This window comes from Oncorhynchus nerka, linkage group LG28, assembly GCF_034236695.1.
Source record: "Oncorhynchus nerka isolate Pitt River linkage group LG28, Oner_Uvic_2.0, whole genome shotgun sequence".
NCBI lineage: Eukaryota > Metazoa > Chordata > Actinopteri > Salmoniformes > Salmonidae > Oncorhynchus > Oncorhynchus nerka.
In genome coordinates, this window is record NC_088423.1 from 76,043,482 (window position 1) to 76,063,556 (window position 20,075).

At 41.9% G+C, this 20,075-nt stretch overlaps 1 protein-coding gene across 1 annotated transcript in view; it reads right to left on the minus strand.

The window, feature by feature from the left end:
* Positions 1 to 547: 547 nt before the first annotated feature.
* LOC115113677 (transcription factor Maf-like) overlaps positions 548 to 20,075 on the minus strand; it is a 160,249-nt gene continuing 140,721 nt past the window's right edge. Inside the window, exon 3 of the mRNA XM_065013125.1 lies at positions 548 to 2,636. The gene's annotated coding sequence lies outside the window, so the exon portion shown is untranslated. The remainder of the gene's footprint in view (positions 2,637 to 20,075) is intronic.

Consider the following 20,075-nt stretch of genomic DNA (forward strand, 5'->3'; position numbering starts at 1 on the left):
GTTCTCTCTCCTCTCTGTCTCTCTACATCTCTGCTGTTCTCTCTCCTCTCTGTCTCTCTACATCTCTGCTGTTCTCTCTCCTCTCTGTCTCTCTACATCTCTGCTGTTCTCTCTCCTCTCTGTCTCTCTACATCTCTGCTGTTCTCTCTCCTCTCTGTCTCTCTACATCTCTGCTGTTCTCTCTCCTCTCTGTCGCTCTACATCTCTGCTGTTCTCTCTCCTCTCTGTCGCTCTACATCTCTGCCCTTTTCCGTCTCCTGTCCTCTGCACTCCTTTTCTCTCTTTACCTCTCCCCCTCCTCACCTCTATTCTACCTTTCCACCTCTCCTCTTTTCCTGTATTCCTCTCGTCCCCTGTTCCCCGTGCTGCTGGCAGCCCTGGCAGTGCTGTTGACTCATTGAGATGTGTAAATCCCTTTGACATGGGATGAATAGACAGTTCCTGGCAGGGCGCCCCACGCCACTTTGTGCACTGCCACTTAATTGGAGCGCCCCAGTTTGCCCTCCCTCCCTCCCCTCGCCCCCTACACCCACCACACCCCCTGCTCTCTCACTCTGGCCAGGTTCTTTCTGACATCAAAGGGGGGGTTATGCATCCCTTCAAAGTGCTTAAAACCCATTCAGCTCGGTGGTTTTGCTTAGGAGGTCCTTTTTAAAAGGAACAGTATTTCCATCACATTATATTTTCTGTCATTAAGGAAACTTAGAGTATGTACCCTGAAAACATAGGATAGAGTGCTTCCATTGGCTTAGAGAGAGTGTCTCTTCCTCTGTCTGAATCAACGGCCACCAGCCTGTCTACGGTAGGTATTATGATCACAGTGCATATTTTCATCTACATGTCAACATGTACTACTTACAGCTGAGGGTTCTATACATACAGAATATACATACATACACCACTGTATTCCACTCGTCTCCCTTTGAGAGTGTGTATGTGTGTGTGTGTGGGTGTATGTGTGTGTGTGTGGGTGTATGTGTGTGGGGGTGGGTGTATGTGTGTATGTGCGTGTGTAAGTGTTTGTTTGTTTTTAACCATCACGATGAGCGTCCATCCGTAACGTTTAGAAACACATCGACTGGCGCTCTCCTCACGAGTCTCTGGGATGGGCGAGAGGAGGAGCAGAGAGGATTGTGGGAGCAGGCGAGGGGCTGTTTAGGTATCAGGTTTGTCCTGGAAGCACATATATAGCTAGAGGATGCAAGAGGATGAAGATGCTTTCAGGTTATCTTGCATGCGTTGCGTTCCATGCGCAGTATCCTCTCTTGCACCAACAGCTGTAGTTGGTCTGGTTGTTGTTATGTCTTCAGTAGACAGTTTGAGATAGGTCAAAAGTCAATATGGTTTCTGCAACCTTGAAATCATTCTGTGATGATCCGTTCGCCTTGTTTGGCCGTATAGAGGATCACCTGGGTAAACCATGCCAGGTGTTGTGGGAGAGAGAGATAGAGACACCTGCCTTAGCTGAGGACATGTGTTGCCCTATGAGAGGTCCATGAGAGAGACCACAGTACAGAGCCCAGAGGGGCCATTGGTACAAGCTATTCAAAAGGGATGAGGAAACAACAAAGAAACAAACCAAATACAAGATCGGCTGCCCACGATCTCAGGTAGACACATGACATAGATGCATTGGGGACCCTGCTGAGGATACTATAGTATGTTTACTCTCTAAGACGGTATTCTGGGTTCTACCTTCATAATATAGTCAACACTATATGACTCAGTCACAGTCCCATTGTCTTTATAGACAGAAATGTTTCCCTAATATGTCTGCAGGTATTCAAATACTACAATGAGCTATTACTTGCATTTCTATGCATTTAGTCAAATGTACAGGTCAACAAAATGCCCTACATAGTATACCTTAAGTTAATACTGCCTGGTAAAGATAGGAATCTAGGATTAAAAAGGTGTAATCGTTGTACTATTCACAATTATGAGTTTTGTGATCTACAAGCATACTGAGGAACACAGTAAAGTCAGATCCATGCTATGCATCACTCATGTCCATTGGAGAGGAAGACTGGTTCATTATGCAAATAGTATACACTATAGTAGTCTTACAGTCCAACTAACTCCAAAATGATACAGGAAGTAAGTTCTCTAAAACGAGGAACATATTGTCAATGGTAGTTACAATGACCTCTGATACGGTAGATAGAGTAAGGGATTTCAGAGGGAGGAGCTGGGTTGCTTGGGTATTTTATCCTATATCAGGAATGCTGGACTTGGATGAGTCTTCTTAGTGGAGAATCCCACTTGGGGGGAAAAGGTTGGTTTTTAGATGAACTACTTACAGTAACATGCATCAAAGTTTTGTTTACCCCGTCCCCCCCTACAGAGGAAATGGTTTCTCCAGTAATATTCTTCTGATGTTGTCAATCATCTGGATTCATCATTTGAGTCAGTGTTTTGTTTTTGTTTTTGTTTTCTTACAAAAAAGCTGGAGGTAAAATAGCGGAGAGGAAAGTGGGAGTAGGAAGAGGCTCTGAAGCATTTCTCTGCAGGGGGTCTTTTAGGGGTCTTTTCTTCTTCTCCAGTGAAGTCATCTTTAGATGTTGTTGTGCTTTGTGGGGTTCCTCATGCCATTGGTCAGTCACTCTTAAGTCATCAGCGTTCAGTCGCCAGGTTATCTGCAGACATGGAGAGAGAAAAAAAGAGAGAGAGACCGAGCGAGAGAGAGAGGGAGAAAGAGAGGACAATAGAGAATGCGAGAGCGAGAGAGAAAGAGAGAGAAACAGAGAGAGAGAACAATAGAGAGAGCGAGAGGGAGTAGGAAAGAGAGAAAGAGAGAAAGAGAGAGAGAAACAGTAGAGGTCATTAAATGTGTATGAGTCAGACCACCCATCTGCGTGCCCTTTTTGTGCCCCCCCCACACACACACACACACACAGACACACATGACTGTCAGTGAAAGAGCGAGAGGGACCCCACCATAACCTCCACAGACACTGGGCCCACCGTGTCACAGCCATGACGCAGGCTGACTCACTGTTATTTGTGGGGGGGTGCCCTCCCTGGTGCCCTCCCTGGTGCCTGTGTAAAAACAAAGGGCCGGTGACCACCCTGTGAGTGTGTACGGTCTGACTGCATCGACGCTGAGATTCTGAGCGACAGCGGCGGCTGCATGGGGGATGACTCCTTCATCAGCTTCAATTAAGGCCAGAGAGACAGAGATGGCTACAGAGGCCGCTCACTAACAGCATGGATGAGTCTAACCTCTGGATTAAACACAACCCCTCAGTCAAAGATCACTCTCTGGGTTTGAGTCTTCAGAATAATACTCATTAAGTTTATAGTTCTATGATATATTCATCTCTAGAATGCATCCTTCAGTATCTATTTGGTCAGTTCTGATATCCTTGAGCCATTATTACAATAGAAAAAAACATTTGAGTATACCAAACATTAAGAACACCTAAGCTTTCCACAGGGATACTGGCCCATGTTGACTCCAATGCTTCCCACAGTTGTGGACTTTTCTTGATTCTTGATACACTCTTGAAACTGTTGCCCATTTAACCCTCTGAATGGCACACATACACAATCAATGTCTCAATTGTCTCAAGGCTTAAAAATCCTTATTTAACCTGTCTCCTTCCATTCATCTGCACTGATTTAAGTGACATCAAAAAATGATCATAGCTTTCACCTGGATTCACCTGGTCAGACTGCGTCATGGAAAGAGCAGGTGTGCTTAATGTTTTGTGTCCTCAGTGTATAACAACATGGCCGACAACAGAGTGATTACACACAGGCTCACAATGAAGGAGCACTACACATCAATAACTGACACATCACTTCCTTTATCTAGCCTGTGTTTACTCTCTAAAGCCAGGCAGTCATGCCACTGTGAGAGAGTGCTTTGGGTGGATATTTTGCTGAAAAATGCTTGAAAGGTTTCCTACCCCCCCCAGGTAGAGTAGAGGTTTGGGATGATTCATACGGGTTGTGTGTGGGTGGGCCATTAGACAGAGAACAACAGCTACAGTGAGGGAAAAAGGTATTTGATCCCCTGCTGATTTTGTACATTTGCCTACTGACAAAGAAATGATCAGTCTATAATTTTAATGGTAGGTTTATTTGAACAGTGAGAGACCGAATAACATTTTAAAAATCCAGAAAAACGCATGTAAAAAATGTTAGAAGTCATACACACACACCACACACACACACCACACACCACACACCACACACACACACACACACACACACACACACACACACACCCACACACACACACACACACAGCTATTCGGAACAACTCTTGCTAAAATCCTAGAATCATAAAATCCCTGCTCTCATTACTATAACCTATAATGATGTGGGTCCTGTATACCACGTAAGCAATAAGGCCCGAGGCGGTGTAGTATATGGCCTATTCTTACGCACGATACAACGCGGAGTGCCTGGACACAGCCCTTAGCAGTGGTATAGTGGCCATATATCACAAACCCCGAGGTGCCTTATTGCTATTATAAAATGTTTACCAACTAAATTAGAGCAGTAAAAATCAATGTTTTGTCATACCTGTGGTATACGGTCTGATATACATTTACATTACATTTAAGTCATTTAGCAGACGCTCTTATCCAGAGCGACTTACAAATTGGTGCGTTCACCTTAAGACATCCAGTGGAACAGCCACTTTACAATAGTACATCTAAATCTTTTAAGGGGGGGGGGGGGGTGAGAAGGATTACTTTATCCTATCCTAGGTATTCCTGAAAGAGGTGGGGTTTCAGGTGTCTCCGGAAGGTGGTGATTGACTCCGCTGTCCTGGCGTCGTGAGGGAGTTTGTTCCACCATTGGAGGGCCAGAGCAGCGAACAGTTTTGACTGGGCTGCGCGGGAACTGTACTTTCTCAGTGGTAGGGAGGCGAGCAGGCCAGAGGTGGATGAACGCAGTGCCCTTGTTTGGGTGTAGGGCCTGATCAGAGCCTGGAGGTACTGAGGTGCCGTTCCCCTCACAGCTCCGTAGGCAAGCACCATGGTCTTGTAGCGGATGCGAGCTTCAACTGGAAGCCAGTGTATACCACTAGATATACCACGGCTGTCAGCCAATCAGCCAACCAAAATACCTCGCGAATAGTCCCTGCGATATGCAACTGTTCAGGGAAGTCAGGAACCAATACACAATACCTACTCAGCAAATTGGATGCAGTCTATCACAGTGCCATCCGTTTTGTTACCAAAGCGCCTTATACCACCCACCACTGCGACCTGTATGCTCTAGTCGGCTGGCCCTCACTACATATTTGTCGCCAGACCCACTGGCTCCAGGTCATCTACAAGTCTATGCTAGGTAAAGCTCTGCCTTATCTCAGCTCACTGGTCACCATAGCAACACCCACCCGTATCACGCGCTCCAGCAGGTATATCTCACTGGTCATCCCCAAAGCCAAATACACCTCCTTTGGCCGACCTTTCCTTCCAGTTCTCTGCTGCCAGTGACTGGAACAAATTGCAAAAATCGCTGAAGCTGGTGACTTAAATTTCCCTCACTAACTTTAAACATCAGCTATCTCAGCAGCTAACCGATCGCTGCAGCTGTACATAGTCCATCTGTAAATAGCCCACCCAATCTACCTAACTCATCCCCATATTGTTTTTATTTACTTTTCTGCTCTTTTGCAGACCAGTATCACTACTTACGTACCATCATCTGCTCATCATCTTCTGCTCATCTATCACTCCAGTGTTAATCTGCTAAATTGTAATTTCTTTGCTACTATGGCCTATTTATTGCCATACCTCCTCATGCCATTTGCACACACGGTATATAGACTTTCTTTTTTTCTAATGTGTTGACTGTATGCTTGTTTATTCCATGTAACTCTGTGTCATTGTTTTTGTCACACTGCTTTGCTTTATCTTGGCCAGGTCGCAGTTGTAAATGAGAACTTGTTCTCAACTAGCTTACCTGGTTATAAAGGTGAAATAATTTGTATTTTTTTAAATCAGCATTCAGGGCTCAAACCACCAAGTTTAAAATGTTGCTTTAATCTCAGGTGGTAATAATTATCACTGCCTGCCTCCCATGTACTTTCATCATCATCTCTTTACATTTTACAAAATGGTCAGACATGATTTCCTACATGAAAACAGGAGAGAGTGAGGCCTCAATGTGTACTACCATATCAGTACGGCCCAGGTGAGTCACTTGTTCACAAACAAAGCCTCTCTTTCTCCAGCTGAGGCCCAACATACGCAGGTGGTTCAGGGCAGCACACACACGTGCCCTTCCCTGTGAGGATACAGTGTGTACTGCTTACATACCAGATTCAGAAGAAAACAACTGTAAGCTACTGCTTTGTCCCAGTACAGAAGGCTGATTCCTCACAAAACTACAATAAACAGGACCCATAGAAAGGTCCTTTGGAGGAAGTTTGGTTGACATATATTTTACATTTGTATCTTAAAACCTCTTATGGCTGCAGTGGCCGTATTTTGTAGCTTGGATGAAAGATGCCCAGAGGTGCCCAGAGTAAACAGCCTGCTCCTCAGTCCCAGTTGCTAATATATGCCTATTACTATTAGTATTGATTAGAAAACACTCTGAAGTTTCTAAAACTGTTTGAATGATGTCTGTCAGTATAAGAGAACTCATATGGCAGGCAAAAACCTGAGAAGAAATCCAAACAGGAAGTGGGAAATCTGAGGTTGGTCGATTTTCAACCCAGCCCCTATTGAATATACAGTGGGATACTGGTTATGGTTACTTCCTAAGGCTTCAACTAGATGTCTTTAGAAACTTGAATGAGGCTTCTACTGTGATGTGGAGCCGGATGAGAGCTCTTTGAGTCAGTGGTCTGGCAGAGAGCCAGGTCCTGGTCAGGAGCATTTCACATGATAGCGTTCCATGGCTTTTCTACGGACAATGGACTTCTCCGGTTGGAACGTTATTGAAGATTTATGATAAAATGATCCTAATGAATGATTCTGTACTTAGTTTGAAAAGTTTCTACGACCTGTAATATAACTTTTTGAAGTTTTTGTCCGACGTTCGGCTGGACCAACCCGAGTGTTTGGACTTGTGTATTAAACCCGCTAACAAAAGTAGCTACTTGGACATAAATAATGGACATTATCGAACAAAACAAACATTAATTGTGGAACTAGGATTCCTGTGAGTGCATTCTGATCATCAAAGGTAAGGAAATACTTATAATATTATTTCTGATTTCTGTTGACTCCAACATGGCGGATAAATTTTTTTCTTAGCGCTGTTCTCAGATTATTGCATGGTTTGCTTTTTCCGTAAAGTTTTTTTGAAATATGACACAGTTGTTGCATTAAGGAGAGGTATATTTATATTTCCATGTCTAACAATTGTATTTTCATTGACATTATTTCTGTAAAATGATGTGGCTCTCTGTAATATCACCGGATGTTTTTGGAACTAGTGAACGTAACGCGCCAATGCATACTGAAATATTAACTTTATCAAACAAAACATACATATATTGTGTAACATGAAGTCTTATGAGTGTCATCTGATGAAGATCATCAAAGGTTAGTGATACATTTGATCTCTATTTGTACTTTTTGTGACTCCTCTCTTTGGCTGGAAAAATGTCTGTGTTATTCTGTGAGTTGGTGGTGACCTAACATAATCGTTTGTGGTGCTTTCGCTGTAAAGCCTATTTGAAACCGGACACTGTGGTGGGATTAACAACAGGATTAGCTTTAAAACGGTATAAGATACATGTATGTTTGAGGAATTTTAATTATGAGATTTCTGTTGTTTTGAATTTGGCTCCTTGCACTTTCACTGGCTGTTGTCATATCGATCCCGTTAACGGGATTGCAGCCCTAAGAAGTTTTAATTAAAGCATAATTGATAAATAATTAATTGAAGTTGGAACATTTGTGGAATTTTGGCCTTACCCAGGCCTCCTAAATAAAGTCCTGTTCTGTTCTAGTTTTGTGAGGAGTCTCCATCCAGTAACCTGTGCTAGACTCAGTGTTCGTGAGTATCCATACAACTAGAGATCACATTCACTGCCCCAGGGCTACACTCATCCACTCTGAGAGAACCAACACAGTCCTGAATACACCCCTGGCTAAGAGGTAAGCTGTGTTCGGGAGCAACACAATACTCTAGCAGTGTGAACAACACAGCCACCCAGCGATGGGAACGGTTGGCCACTCCGCAGCACCAAAGCAAGGTGTTAGCACTTGAGGTCGTTTGCCTCATCAATAATTGACAGAGGCAAACCAATCAGAACAATTTGCTCCCCACAGCAAAGTGCTAGAGCAGGCTCACACCGGTGAATCATTAATGAGGCAATTAGCAGAGACGGTTAGACGGTTAGCCTCTCGCTAGCACCTCACCGCTCCTCTGACGCTACGCTAAGCTGCACCTGGTCCTGTCATAGATACTGTTGACAGAGTGGTCCTGGTCAACACTCAGATAAGGTGATAGGGAAAGCTGCAGAATGTAATGATGTGCTGCTGAAGCCACTGGGTAGAATGTGAGCTGCGTTACAGAATTAAATGTTGTCAATGTGTTGCACAGGCTTCTTTAGGAGCACAATGCAAATCTGTCACCATGGGGGATTGACCAGTATTGGCCGTTGCCGTGGAGAGGGCCAGCTGGAGCTGTTTCCGTGGCTATTCCGGTGTGGGAGAGTCTTTATGGACAAGGATAACATCGACCTGGGTGACATCGCTCAAACATTGGGGAAAACAACAACAAAGATGGTGCTTCTCTTTGAAGGCCAGGGTCCAGGATTGTTGTTTGACGGAGAAATCAAAGTCCTGAGGGAGCTGCTCACAAAGCCTGATCGAGCGGCCATATTGGAACCATATCATAGCTAATCGATGCAGCTCTCTCTGCTCTTTCAGCTCTGGGTCCAGTTGAGGCTCAATTAAACCAGCAACCTTGATCTGAGGAACAAACCATGCAAACCTTGCACAGCGCATAGATTATTCCCAAACACATACATATTCTCACACACGCATACTCACATATAAGTAATACAAAAAAATCTATACTATATTCTATACTATTTGATGTCCATTTTGTTCAGTTCAAATGAAACACTGAGGAGATGAATAGTAAGTTGTTTACCCATAATCAGGATTTTCCCCTTTGAAAAAGACAAGCTTTCCCCTGAATATCTCAGCTTTCTAATCACCTTAATGCAGTCTCAGTTTCAATATATCTCACTGGTGGAAGTATTAGGAAAGGAGGGACAAAATGAGAAAGGCAGAGAGAGAAAAAGGAGAGAGAGAGGAGAGAAAAAATTGCTAACAAATGAATTTGTTTCCCTGCTTTCAAATTGATTTCATACTTCAAATTTGTTATTTGTATTTTAGTAATTGTTTTCTTATTCAATGTAGCATTTTATTGGAATTAGACTGAGAAAAAAACTATTTTACACAGCTGAACTGACAGTACATCATTTTAAATCATATTTCTAATGTAATGTCTTCAACCTACCTATGCAGCATATTCACTATTAATCATCATAACTATTCCATAGTAACAACTTTGGAGCAGTTTTATCTCCTTACTTGATTTACATAGCTCTTAAAGGGGCAGCACAATTATATTACAATTGATTGGTTGGCCTGTCCACTGGCGTGGCTGATATTGACACTTGTAGACAGTTACTGTCTGTTTAATGATCACTATTCACTTTTATAGCCCTCTCTGGACCACGTCACTAATAAATATTTGCAAAGAGGAAATTTGCCCTATGTCTTGAGAGAGCCATAAAGCTGGCACCTATGTGTTTTGAGATTAGCATGTAATTAAAATAGTAAATCAATATTTATTAAGCTCTATTGCAAAACAAATGAGAATTGTAGCGGGGTCGCCAATGCATGCCGGGGCCAAGAGAGCAACGATTCCTTTTACTGTTCATCTCTCTCTCTCTCTCTCTCGCTCTCTCTCGCTCTCTCTCTCTCTCTCTCGCTCTCTCTCGCTCTCTCTCTCGCTCTCTCTCACTCTCTCTCGCTCTCTCTCACTCTCTCGCTCTCTCTCGCTCTCTCTTATGCTAGCAGCTTAATATAAAACATTGCATCATTAAATGCACCCACCTTGACCTCATTTAATTTATAATGTGAATATAAAATGCATATATCACCTTTCTCTCAATCAATTGTTGAAACAAATGTAATAATAACTTTGTGTGTGTGTGTGCGCGTGCAATCATGTGTGCAGGTGTGTGCATTGCTTTACTGTATTTGTGTGTATGCTTTAGTCTGTGTGTTTGTGCTTGCATCTGGACGAGGGATGGGAGAACTTGAAGATGCTCTCTCTCTCTCTCTTGCTCTCTCTCTCTCTCTCGCTCTCTCTCTCGTCCTTCAGCTCTTGTTGTTCTTCTGTAAACGGAGGAGCTGAGAATAACTCTGCTCACGTTACATTTCACTGTGCATACAACCATCTCAGCAGCGCTGGCTGCTCACTGTCACACACTTGTCTGTCTGGAGCACAGCAGGGCAGGGCAGAGAGAGAGCTAGAGCGAGAGAGATAGAGAGCAAGAACGCGAGAGAGCGAGAACGTGAGAGAGCGAGAGAGCAAGCGAGAGAGGGCGAGAGAGCGAGAGAGAGCTAGAGCGAGAGCGCTAGAGAGCGAGAGAAAGAGAGAGAGCACGAGAGCGTGAGAGAGCATCTTCAAGTTCTCCCATTCCTCATCCAGATGCAAGCACAAACACACAGACTAAAGCATACACACAAATACACTAAAGCAATGCACACACCTGCACACACTCAGCACACACCCAGGGTGAGGTCAGACAATCCTCCCCTACTGTACCCAAAACCTGTTTCAGCTAAGTCAGCCCTCCACAGCCCCACTTCCAGCCCTAGTCACGCAAACCCAGGACTAATGGGCCTAAAATAACACTGTGACACCTCCACTTCCTATTTCAGACACACACACAGGAACACACAAGAGGCGCTCTCACACATACTGGTGTGCACACACACGTACAAACACCTACCCAGACACGCACACACACGCACGGCGCGCACACTTCACCTCAATGAGACCCTCTTCCCCTTTTCAGCCACAGTTATAAAAAGGTGAGAGCAGACTCTCTATCTCACCACACCTTCTACATCTATAGCAAGTTAAGGGACTGGAGAAAGCAAACAGTTGTAAATAAATACAACCCCTTTCACCTCTGTAGGCTAAAATGCACAGATTATAGTAGGAATGGCTGCTACAGTGTCTAGAGCTATATATCTACTGTACATATGCTATGCAAAAGAGAAAGAGTAGCCAATAACAACTCAATGGAGCACTCCTTTTATTGTTTAAAAACTGCTCTACATTTTAACGGCTGAAGAAAACATTGGTCAGATTCAATTATGCATAAAAAAAAATAAGTTATGAGCTGGCGGCTAAATTATTGATGCTGGCATGGATAGTGGCTCGGCGTTGCCAATGTGTCAACGCATTTCTGCTGACGTTTCGTCCTGTATTGATAATTTTTCATCTAAAAAGGTCCATAAAGTCTTGATCTGTGAAAGATGGCAAGTGGCCGGGATATCCTGTAATAAGCAGATTGGAGAAATGATACATAATTATTGGAGGGAGTGAAAATAGGTTTGATATCATATCTAACATAAAACACTGGATGTATGAACTGGATTTTTTTGTCACAGTCTGAGGATTTAAACTAAATCAATTGAAACCACTTAAATGTTTCTTCGACCGGATGTGTTATTAATTTCTAGGCATCAGGTCCAGTATGCCACATTTACCAGAAATATTGAGGCACAGTTAGGGCTGTGGCGGCCATGAAATTTCATCAGCCGGTGATTGTCAAGCAAATAACTGTCGGTTTCACGGTAATTGACTGTTAATAAACATAAACACATTTAGCATCTCCTGGCTTCCACACAGAGCCTACAAGCCATTTAAAAAAGTATAATAAATCCATGTAATATGGCCAACACCTTCACAATCCATTATTTATTTTAGACAGATCTAAAGAAGCAAGATATGAAGAAAATGTAGTCTATTTCAGAAGAACATAATAGCATACCCTGAGATGTCATTACGCTAGGTCCTGATGTGGCTATGTCAAATGGCTGTGGGCTACACTAGTTCATTTAGCAGACAAGATTTGCTTATAATTCCGTAGCAATTTTTTATATTATTTTATAGTATGAAGAATATAATTGAACAAAGCTGAATAAAATATAAATATTTTCTCCAAACGATTTGAGGGAGTGCACACATGCCTCTATTCTGTGTTGGTCAGTTAACAAAGAAATAGGTATTACTATAGTCTTAATTTAGAGTTATTAATTTAACTTTAGATGTTCTACAAACATTGGGCAACATGTTTTGATGTTTAATACATTGTAAGGCTTCATGATGCAATTCTAATGATGATTTGAAAAAATTTGCTTGAAAAAGGCATGAGCTCTGCTTTGTTTTCTTGCACAGGCTATACACAGGCTATACACACTCTAATAGTTTCTCATTCACAATTTAGAAAAGCACTTGATAATACCTCGAATTTCACTGCGGCACGGGAGTGCTGCCTTGTACCCTTCTCCCTGAGTGTGCTGTGCAATCTGAAGCATGGCTCTCCGTCACGTGATCGGGTTTTTTTCACGGGCTACAAGTGAAGACAGACACATCGGGAACGCAACTGTGCGCGTCCTTATCCAATTCCGAGGTGCATATTGAAGACATTGAAAGAACGGTCCACATTTACTTTCATCAGCCAACAAGATGAGTAGGCCTAACGAAAAGCAAAAGCACTAGCCAATGTCAAACTACGATCCTCCATAGTACAAAAGTCGACCTATTCTATTCTGTGCGAGAAATAAATATTCCAAACACATTCTGGGACAGTTGTGGGATGCAATAGATCCCAAATTAATACAACCACTAGCATAATTGTAAAAAAAAATGTATTGCAATGTGGCTGAAGCAACAGATCAGAACGTTAAGCTTAAAATGTTAATAAACTACTAGGCTATTTCTTCACATTATAAGTGCAGCGGAAAACACCATTATCAAAAGTGACCGCAAATGCAATTATGCATGTAACGCTTTTATTATGAAGGTGCATTTTTATAGTGTAAATGATCTTCCCCAAACTTGAAACTCACACGCTGCATATGTATGCCAGTTAGGCTCTACACTCATTGTAAAGCGGATTAATGTGCTTCATTTTAAGAAGTTATTTGGCCACTTTAGTTGTGATACAAACCTTATTAAAACATATAGGCCTATGGGCTAGGCTGCATGAGGTGTGCCACTACGATAAGAAAAATTCCCCCCAAAAAGGCATTGTTTCTTATGCTCGGCACCATTCACAAGTGATAATATATAATTCACAACTCATAGGCTAATATTGTCACCCATCAGACTATTCTTTATTTAATCGTTTCTTTACATATACTAAATAATATATGTGTGACATTTGTTTTGATTTAGAATGGACCATTATCATGCACCTGTATCAGGGGCAGTGGGAAAAAATGCATGTCATCTATGCACTTAAATAGCGAATGAAGGACGCTTTTCCCCGTGGTTTATTTTCATGCGAGCCAGGTTGTAAATACAATATTCCTGTTGTAAATATAAGCAATTGTCACGCCCTGACCTTAGAGATCCATTTTATGTCTCTATTTTGGTTTGGTCAGGGCGTGAGTTGGGGTGGGTATTCTATGTTCTATAGTGTGTAGTTCTATGTTTTGGCCAGGTAGGGTTCTCAATCAGGGACAGCTGTCTATCGTTGTCTCTGATTGAGAACCATACTTAGGCTGCCCTTTTTCCCACCTGTGTTTGTGGGAAGTTGACTTTGTTTATGGCACATAGCCTTAAGCTTCACGGTTTGTTTTGTAGTGTTTATTGCTTTGTTCGGCGTCTTTTTCTAATAAAGAGAGCATGTACGCTCACCACGCTGCCCCTTGGTCCACATCATTCAATGGCCGTGACAGCAATGTGCTTAATATTAGGAAAGTTGATAAATAAAGATAGTAGGCTTAGCCTATAGAAAGCTGATGGGATCCTCGTCTTTTTATTAGCGGCCATCACTCTGTTTTCTCCCGCAATTACATAGCCTATAGAAATGTTGCACAACATGAGCTCATGGGCTCTCATGAAGTGTTTGATTAGATTTTCAAAAACATTTGCATTGATGTCAGAGTGATTAGAGGGACAATAGAGTGCTGAGTACCAGGCAGTTAGCAAGTTTGGTAGGCTACTAATGACCATCAGCTGCATCAAAGTTTGGAGGAGCCTAATTGCCGTGACTAATCGGTCACGTGAAATTTGACTGCCTTCATGACTTGTGACCACCGGTGTGGCGGTACTACGGTCACTGTAACAGCCCTAGGCACTGTAATGTAAGCCATTTCTACTTCTCAACACCTTGTATCACTATAAACTCACCAGATACCACATGGAGGTGGTGTTATATCATGTCCACACCATCGTTATGCACGTTTGTATGTGTTTGTGTATTTAAAAAAGGTGTATCTAAGTGGGTTGTTGACTGTCTTTGTCTTGGGACTGTCCCTCTCATATGCACACGGATGTCACACTTCCTGTGATGCAAATGCCTGTGATTTAACTGCAGATAGCCACCAAGTACAGAGCATCTGTTTCTCTGTCTTCTTTCTCTTTCTCTCTTTCTTTCTGATATGATTTACCTGCACTCCTTTTTTTGGTCATTCCTCATTTAGTCTCTTCCTTTAACCATTACTTGTATTTACGCACGCACACACACACACACACACACACACACACACACACACACACACACACACACACACACACACACACACACACACACACACACACACACACACTGGAACTAATACAGTGAGGAAGCAAGAGAAAACCACACCATTGACTGCACAAAGATAAATAAAAAGTAAAAGTAATGATGCTGTTATAGCAGCCAGCCAATTCTGGTGTTTTAGCACAACTACCGTCATCTGTTATTTGAAATGCCTTTTTGTCTTCATATTTGTTTTTACTTGAATACAGAAACATAATGTATTCTACACAAAAACTGTTAATGAATTAAATCGCAAAAGTGTACAATAAAATGATTTCTCCTGTTTTGACATTGTTCCTGTCCCTGATCCAGAGATGAATGAAACGGGCTGGTGGGATGTTGTCCGGAGGCAGAAAAACACAATTGAAAGATGAGAAAACGAAAGAGAAATCGACGAGTGCGGCCGGCGTACGGCTGCGATGAGAACACTGTGCTCTTTTCCACCCTACAAGGTTAACAGAACAGAGCATTCGACTTGTGGAAAATTCCAGATGACCTTCTGCTTATCTGTCTTATTTTGCCGTAACGCTCCCTTGCCTCTGTTCAGTGGCTGTGTTCACAGTGCTGGGTGTAGGTGTTGGGGAGTGAGTGACCCAGAGCCCTATGTAGGAACACCTACAGTACATCCCGCCAGAGATAAGAGTTGCCTCAGCTGAATATCACAGCTCATTACAACCAAGGAAACTGCACACAGCCAAAGCCAAAATGGCAGGGGTTTGACACACAGCTCTGTTCATCTGAAAGGTTATGATACTTCTCAACTTTCCATTTTTAAATATCAAGCTCAGAAGGGAAAGGGAAAATTAAGTCAAATTGAGATTATTATTTACAGATTTCTCTTAAATTAATTGAGACTATTTTGAGGAAGTGTACTTACTAACTATGGTGTCTCAAGATGTACAAACAGTAATATTTCCACAAAAGCTAGTGCTGAAACACTTTCTGGAGACATAGAAAAACCAAGATACACGTCCCAATCAGGTTTCCCTCTGCCCCTGCTATGGTAGACTGTAGAGGACTGTCCCTCCACTGATCTGGGGTCAGCGAGCAGTGAACCAGGCCCTGAATGGCTGTCCTGTGTGACTCATGTGTTTGTACAATGTGATGTAGAGGAGAGTGAGGTGGGCCTGTGTGTGGATGTTAGTCATCTATCTCATCGCCAGTCCGCTCATCTCTCAACACATAACCCACACACTGTGTGTAAGAGACTCAGACCTAATCACACACACATGGAGACGAAAGCACCACCACACACACATGCATTTACATCTACATACAATTCGCTCCTGTATCACATTATGCAGCCGGTATTTGGTGTGTGGAAATGTCCAGCTAATATGTTTGGTGAGGGAGGGGGAACTACACGGGACTTATCTCCCCTAATTCAGGGATATTTTGAAAGTAGAACACTCTGGAGAAGTGTTCAGTCTACTACTGTTAGTGAGACCACAGAGAGCAGAGACACACATCACCCAATCAGATCCTGTATTTTTAGAACACAGTAACAATGAGCTCCGTACCATAGATCATAGAGTGTAGTACGCCCACTTGGTGTTTCACAATCTACAGTTGTTCACCAGTGTCTGTTCGGAAACATACACACCGATGTAGACACACACACGCATAAACACACAGATTCACAAGAACGCACACAGCACGCACACAGGCACACGCATGCATGCACACACACTCACAGAAACATGCTCAAATCAACAAATGGATATGTGCTCACATTGATGTGTACACGTCTAGTATAGATTACTTCTCCAACCATGATAATATTTTACTGTCCAGTAAGTCTAAAAGAAGTTCAATTTTGAATATTTTAATTGCAGGAATTCTGTTTAATTCGGAAAAGATTACTATCACAACGAATTGAAGAAATGCTACCTTATGTGCATATTTCATGCATTTTGTTTCAACTGCTGTGGTTCCTACATCAGATGAACAATATGAGTTGCAAAAGCTCATAAAATGAACTAATGGCTAAATCATGTTTTCTTATTCAAAGGTTTAAGGCCAGGCACCACACCCGAATATAGGATCAACTTTAACCAGACACAAATATAAGTTTTTGTATATAAAAAAATGAAATGTATTATTAAAATATGCCAATTATGCAACATCTAATTAAATATGCACATATTTTCACCTCACACAAATACCTTTTTTTGGACACTGAATAAAGTCAGACTAAATATTTTGGTTTCATTTTGTTAAGACACTCCAGGACTGGACTGTTTGGATAAATATTTTTAAGAAGAAAATGTAAATATAGAATAAAACATTTGCAACATATCAACAATTACCCATGTTACAGTATAAGTCTAGGGAATATGCCTAAGTATGATCACAACATCTGGTGAATGCAGATGCTCCTGAGGCTGAGAAAAAAACTGTTGGCATTTTGGGAAGAGTCTGACTTTTGGGAAATGGCAGTTAAAGACCAGGACACTGAATTTAGACACTGAACGCAAAAGACTCAGCTGTATTTAGACCCAATCATCTATCTCTTTAAAGTCATTTCCACACAGTCCAGTTTGTAACATTCTCTATGAAATGGGCTTTTAAATTATGTGTGATTCAATGTAGTGAGCTTTGAGATTATGGCTGTACATATGTCCATTTAAATGTGGTTACAATTCATGACATTTTGATGATGGTAGTATAATAAACTAATCATACTACCTTTTGAAAATAAACTATCCAAAACACCAAAACATCTCAAATTAGATGGCCTTAAGAATACTTCATATCTAAAAGATTTCACCTAGTGAAAGATCTAACAAAAATAAAACATTCAATTCAATCAAACATCAGGACCATCATCAGGGCTGTAGACTAGAGGATTGGGAGTTTATGGGAGAAGATATCTGTGAAATGACATCTTCATTTCCATCCTTACAATACCATCGTTAAAGTCCTGATACTGCAGTATGGTTGTGACCCGGCACCTGAATTGAACCGGGAGGAAATATTTATCATTTCAATTTGGGAACTAAAATATGTCAAGAAGCCGTCCAACTCCACAACACATGAACCGTGGAACCTTCTCAAAAGGCACTTTGTTAAAATGAAATTGGGCGTGTCATAATAAAGCTGTTGAAATGTGGAATTTGGAGATTGCTCATTGGTTGTTAGCATGGCCAGTACACAGAATGTGTATCATTGTGAAATAAGTCAATTATATTGGTTTATTGCTCATTGGCCCTCTTGAAAATCTAAACCAGCCTCACAGTCAATGACCCATATGCAAACAATTACCCCATTCCACACAGCGCCTCATTTCCCCATACAGGCTAGTCAAATCTGGGCCAGTGATTTCTCTTTTACTGAGGATTCTCCAAACATGTTGTGGTCAGAGTGGGAAAAGAAACCTTGCTCTTAAAAAGTAGCACATGAATTCTGAGTGATTGTTATGCAAACGGATAACAATACCATTTCTGATATTTTTGACATTTTTTATTCATTTCATTTGTGAAAAAACAATGCATATTTTTTACACAACAATTTACCATTTAACGTCCCTAAATTATTATACTATTCCCTTGCCTCTCCTCTGAGAATTAAGCAAAAGTCAAATATTACATGAAAGGAGAGAGAGAAAGTGAGAGAGAAAGGGTGAATAGAAAAGCTCAGAAAAGAGAGAGGTGGAGAGAGGAGGAAAAGAGAGAGGTGGAGAGAGGAGGAAAAGAGAAAGAAAGATTGAGAGCTCACATAGAAACGTTATCATTCGTTTTGGATGAGTGATCCATCACTGCTTCTCTACGAGAGAGAGAAAAAGAGAACAGTTGAACGAGAGAGAGAGAGAGAGAGAGAGAGAGAGAGAGAGAGAGGAAAATAAAGGATCTGTGTAACTCCTTGGGAGCGGAGTGGATGCCTGGGTTAGGACAGTTGTAGTGAAACATTCATAATATGTCTTAACACGCTCGGCTGAATAGCGCTACGCTACGCTCACCGATGCCACGGTCGTCAAGGTCACGGTTACCGTGGCGCTACTAGGAGCTGGAGGTTGCCGTGGTATCTCCAAGGTACCACCGAGTGAAACAAGCACAGGTCACAGACATGTCTGTTTAACATGCCCTCCATGTGATTGAGTGGGTGTGTGTGTGTGTTTGACTGTGATCATGGCCAGTTCTGTGTGATCTCTTTGTCACCATGAGTCAAGTTCTTATTCCTTTGATCATTTTAATGGGGACTGTTCAGATCCTCAACCCTCCAGTGTGATCTTTCATTTTCCGTAAGATACTGCCTTTCTAATTGATATGTGTGTGTGTGTATGTGTGTGTGTGCGTTTTTTGGGGCGTATGTGTGTGTGTCGTCTCTGACTTGTGACAGTTAACCTTTCCACGCCTCAACCGATGAGTGAGTGCGTTCATCACCTAGTTTGCGGTATGTGTGTGCCTCTGTCTGTGTGTGTGTCCGTGTGTGTGTGATGTGGTAGCAGAGCCTTAGTTAGCACACACTGCTTCAGTCCTGAACTGATCTTTGACTATGTCTTTAAGAAGAGGGGCTGTGAGGATCAATAGTCATCAGAAGCCTTCAATAATTATATTCATCACACCTTGATACAGGCTGACTACAGTCTACACTACTCCTGCATGTTAGTGCTGATTGGGAGCATAGACAGACCTACTCACTGACTCAATGACTACAGCAATATCATTACCATTGAAAAGGTCAAGGTGCCATGTTTTTTGGTTTTGAAGGGATAATGATGGTTAACAATACTTATATTGCCTCAGAAACTAGAATAATAGTGTTGCTTCAAGTTGGGAAAACTCTGCATGTCTTTAGTTTAAATCTCATCTAAAAGGAAATACTCCTTCTGTCTTCCAACTGTAAAAGTTCAAAAACAGGCTTTTGAGTAAGAATGGTGCATTATCGCTAAGTAACGTTTCAGGGCTACATTTTAAGCTGTGTAGTGAGCGGTGACAAATGAACTACCATTTTAATTTAGATCAGGAGGAGCAACACATGGCTGGAGCCAACGGAGTCAGCTCTCTCATTCTGCCACTGACTGGGACCATCTGGACCCAATAAAGTGTTTCTCTTTGAATCAACAGCTGTCGAAATGACACAGAACCACTCTTTTTTCCTTATCAATCTTTCTTTAGTTTTTCCATTCTTTCTTTTTTATGTACTCATTTTATTGTGGTTGGAGCTTCAAGGTCTGTTTTATTTGGGCAATTAAATTAATTAAAATGTTGACCATGTTCACCTGTTTTTCTTTGTTTTCTCCATCACTTTCTCTCCCCCTTCCTCTCACCCTATCTCTCATTCTCTCTTTCTCTCCCCCTTCCTCTCT